The 4,769-nt window shown below is 38.8% G+C and overlaps 1 protein-coding gene across 1 annotated transcript in view; it reads left to right on the top strand.

Annotated features, from left to right (window-relative positions):
- LOC107551285 (schwannomin-interacting protein 1) overlaps positions 1-4,769 on the top strand; it is a 33,453-nt gene that overhangs the window by 1,862 nt on the left and 26,822 nt on the right. The gene's annotated exons all lie outside the window — the stretch shown is intronic.

Raw genomic sequence — 4,769 nt, 5'->3', positions numbered from 1 at the left:
TGTGTGTTTGTGTGTGTGTGTGTGTGTGTGTGTGTGTGTGTGTGTGTGTGTGTGTGTGTGTGTGTGTGTGTGTGTGTGTGTGTGTGTGTGTGTGTATCCTGACTGGATGGTGGAGTTGTGGATTGCAGGTTTGTGTCAGACTGAATTACAGGACACACACACACAGAATGATGTATTTATGTGATTATGTAGGGTGTGTGATGGTAGAAGGAAACACACACATGTTTAAGTGTTGTGTGTGTGTGTGTGCTGGCCTCGTTTGGTATCTAAAAATGAAGTTTTTCCATCATGAAACTCAAGCTGGCCACGTCCACACTGCCGTTACAAAGCCTTCAGTCATTTACAGCAGTGATGACGACGACCCTCCAACATTTACTATAAACTCACATTAAACCTGCAGCATGAACAGGACAGACTGAAGGGCTGGAGGCATTTACAGGGTTATTACAGGTAACTAAAGCTAAAATGTAAACCTGACTTGAAATAAAATAAATGTTATGAATAGGGATGTAACGATTCACTCAACTTGAATTCATTTGTAAGTCGCTTTGGATAAAAGTGCTAAATGACCAAATTTAAATATAATGTAAATAACTAAACTAAATTTTAAAACAAGCTCCAAATCAAATAAATAAGTAACACAAATAAAAGAAATATCTTCATATAAACAAACTAAGGCTTTGTCTGTGCTCTTTTCTTTTAAAATTAGAGGCAACCACTGCATTTTAATCACGATCCAAACACAGATGCTGCATACATGCAACACCAGCAGTTTTTAATCTAAATTAGATTGTATAATTTCAAAATTTGAAGCAAAAACAGAATGGTTTGACTTCAGTTTTGTGAAACTATACATAAAACATATCTGCATGAAACCGAAACAGCAGACGAGCTGAACGAGACGCAGATGCACTCTCTGCCAGCAGGTGGCGCTTAAAGCGTTTCCGCTGTAAACAAAGCAGCGCTGCGCTTATGAACTTTAATATGCATTACACAGAGGCAAGATGAGAAGAGAAAATACCATCTAAACTTTTCTAAAGACAGTAAGTTCACATCAGACATGCATTCATATAAACTCTTAACCCTAATTGAATCTCGATTTGTTTAGCATCTCAACCGATTTGAATCGTCACATATTTGAATAGATTTTCAACCGGCTCACGGTTAATCATTACATCCCTAGTAATAAAATAAAATAAAACTTTATTCCAGCAAGTTGCCAAGGTAACATTTATCATTTAAATAAAACTAGATAAATAAAAAATAATACTAACTATAACAACTAAAACTTATAAAAATGACAAAACACAAAATGATGAACTTCAAAATTAAAATGAAAAAGGAAAATATAAAAATAAAAACTGGTTCAAACCATAATCAAAAAGCATGTCCAATCAATACAATACATTTGACCAAGTTATTAATGTATTAACATTTTAACAACAATGTTGCCCTGTGAAATGTTTCAGTCTATTTAGAAATGCTGTGTTATTTTAATGTTTGTCTATTTTAATGTTTATGGATACTGGGATTTATGACTGAATAAAAATGTATTATTAAAATAATGGTATTCAAATGAATGCACAAAACTTCAACCGTTTATTTCATCTTTTAAAATGTAATCAAATGAAAATGAACAGTTATTTTCGTTTGTTGGCAAACAAAGTGCTAAACAGAGGTTTGCTGTTAAAATGAAAATCAACAAAAATATATTTCTGTCACAGTTTCTTCAAATTAAACTGAACTTTTATTTTGGCGGGTTGTGGTGAAGATCTTTAAGTTTCTGTGTGTATGTGACAGTAGTTTTCTCAGATGACAAGTTGTTGGTTAGGTGATGATGATGAGGTTGATGTGTTGATACAGTGAGACACAGACGAGTGTCACACATGGGTCAGTATGTGTAGTGCAGCACAGGCACTGCATGCAGTCCTCAGACTGAAGTGTATTTCATTCTCTATTGAAAGTCCACAGGTCTTAGGCTATAGAGGGCGACGTCAGCCGTCTCTCTCTCTCACACACACACTCACACACACACGCACGCATGCACGCGCGCACACACACAGACACACACACAGTCTGGTCAGCTATCCTTGTGTGGACTCTCCATAGGTGTAATGGTTTTTATACTGTACAGACCGTATATTCTATTGTCCTACACCAACCCTACCCCTAAACCTACCCCTCACAGGAGACTTTCTGCATTTTCAGATTTTCAATACACTCCATTCTGTGTGATTTATAAGCGTTTGTACCCGTGGGGACCACAATTTAGGTTTCCACCGTGACACGAGTCCCCATGAGTCTGTGTGTAGTCAGGCTTAAGTCCCCACCAGGATATATAAACCAGTACACACACACACACTCGGTGAGGTGTCTCTCTGCTGAAAAGGTTTTTGACAGTGTTTCCTCATTATTTGCAGCTCTGTTGTTTTTGCCGTACTGCTGTGAGTGTAGTTAAACATTCATGACGGAGCACTGTGGAAATGTCACGCGTCTAAACGTGTCTCTTCCCTGCGGATCACAGAGAGAAAACACTACACATTCACATCCGAGAGAGAGAAGCAGAAAGCATGGCCATCATGTTTAGTAGTCGTCACTATTACTAGTGCTCATAGTGATCCGATCGCGGGTGGAAACAGTCAGATCACTGAAACCAGACACAGAGACAGACACATCACCTTTGTACTGGAAACACTATTAGTCCTGAATGCATCCCAGACTACAGTACAAAATCAATTTCATTCAAAAATAGGCATTAATCATTTTTTTTGTTACATTTCCAACATAATCTAGATATACATCATTAGCCTGTTCTGAAATCACTCATTATGTGAAATAAGATGATGGTGATTCTGCTGCACCTACACACAGCAAACAACACTCACATTTACTTCAGATCTTCCGATCTACTCATTCTGTCATCATTCAGTCTGACATCAGTGTTAAATATGATGTGTTGATCAGTTCAAGGAATAGTTTATCTAAAAATTAAAACTTGCTGATGTGGATGAGTTTGTTTCTTCATCAGGTTTGTAGAAATGCAGCATTGCATCAGTGTCTCAGCAATGGATGCTCTGCAGTGAATGGGTGCCGTCAGAATGAGAGTCCAAACAGCTGATAAAAACATCACAATAATCCACAGCACTGCAGTCCATCAGTTAACATCTGGAGAAGACAAAAGCTGAAACACATCCAGCATTAAGATGATTTTAACTCAAATACCATAATCCATAATAACGCTTCCTCCAGTGAGTCAGTGTTCTGGTGTGAATCAGGAGAGAAATCTGCACAGATCAAGCAGCATTTAAACAGCTCTAAACACATATGTGGCTGGATTTTAATGTGAGAGACAACAGCAGATGCACTTTTTCACTGCAGGAAGCGTTATTATGGATTATGGGCTCCGATTTTAGTTTAAAATGTCTTAATCATGGATTTGTTTCTTACAAACACGCAGGGTGAACTATTCCTTTAAATCATATCTGCTGCTCAGATCTATATTTAGACTACTGTAACTGTTCACAGCTCAAGACTGTGCCATTATGGTGCCTTTATAATGCAAACACACACACATTCTGGAGCTCTTCCAGATCCTGCACTGAATCACAGGACACACACACACACACACACACACACACACACACATTTCAGCAAACATCACACTTCCTCAGACATTTTCAGGAGCAGGAATTTCTGATATCTGATGAGCATCAGTTACAGAATGCGAGCGTAACGGCTGTGATGCATTCCTCTTATCACACACACACACACACTCTCTCTCTCACACACACACACACACACACACACACACACACACTCTCTCTCTCTCACACACACACTCACACACACACACACACACACACACACACACACTCACACACACACACACACACACACACACCACACACACGCACACACACTGTGCTGCTTCCTGCCTGAATCCCGATTACACCCCCAACAGCATATAATCCAGAGAGAGAGGAGCTGATTATCCTCCGTCCTTTATGTCTCATGAAAGGGATTTGACAATCATTTAATGGCCAGAGAACAGTCAGATGAGCTACTGCACTGTTCAGACAGGAAACAGGATATGATGTCAGCTCACTGGCCAGCTTTCCTCTGAAACACTGCAGGTGACACACAGATCCATGTGCCTCATCGTCTCTGGGAATCTATCTTGTTCAATGTTTCACGAGCTCACAGTTTCTGTAAAAATCTTGAGTTTAGCGATGTCACACCATACATTTATAAGTTCTGAGATGACTTTCTTCTTACTGTTTGTCCATTTGTGTTAGTGTGGTCATTGCTTCATTTATTGATTGATTGAGAAGGATCGGTACTAAACCCATAGATTAGATTTAGTGATAGATTATTATTGTGAGATTGAGGGTGTGTCTGATATGAAGGAGAGAGTTAATCTGAGGACCAGATGGCACAGACAGATTCAACTCTGCGCCGCTCCAAGAGAAAGACTCGCGTCAGATACTGTGACGCACCCTGTCCTGATTTATGAACTAAACACTATATAACTCATATAAAACACTATATTGGGGCTGTCAGTCGATTAAAAGTAGTTTGGTGTGTATGTGGCCAGTTGTTTTATGTTTGTGTGTAGAGTTACTATGCAAAAATACAATTTTTAGAAGAGTTAAAACAGTTTTCAAAGAAGTGTTTGCTTTTGCAAGATGTGTGTGACGTTTTGTATGTTGTGTGTGTGTTTTGTTGTTTTGAGAAATGGAGCCATAGTTTCAAAAACTGTGTAAGCATTT

This window comes from Sinocyclocheilus grahami, unplaced genomic scaffold (assembly GCF_001515645.1).
Source record: "Sinocyclocheilus grahami isolate Dianchi unplaced genomic scaffold, SAMN03320097.WGS_v1.1 scaffold419.1, whole genome shotgun sequence".
In the NCBI taxonomy this organism is placed as follows: Eukaryota; Metazoa; Chordata; class Actinopteri; order Cypriniformes; family Cyprinidae; genus Sinocyclocheilus; species Sinocyclocheilus grahami.
This window is presented reverse-complemented; position numbering and strand designations above follow the sequence as displayed.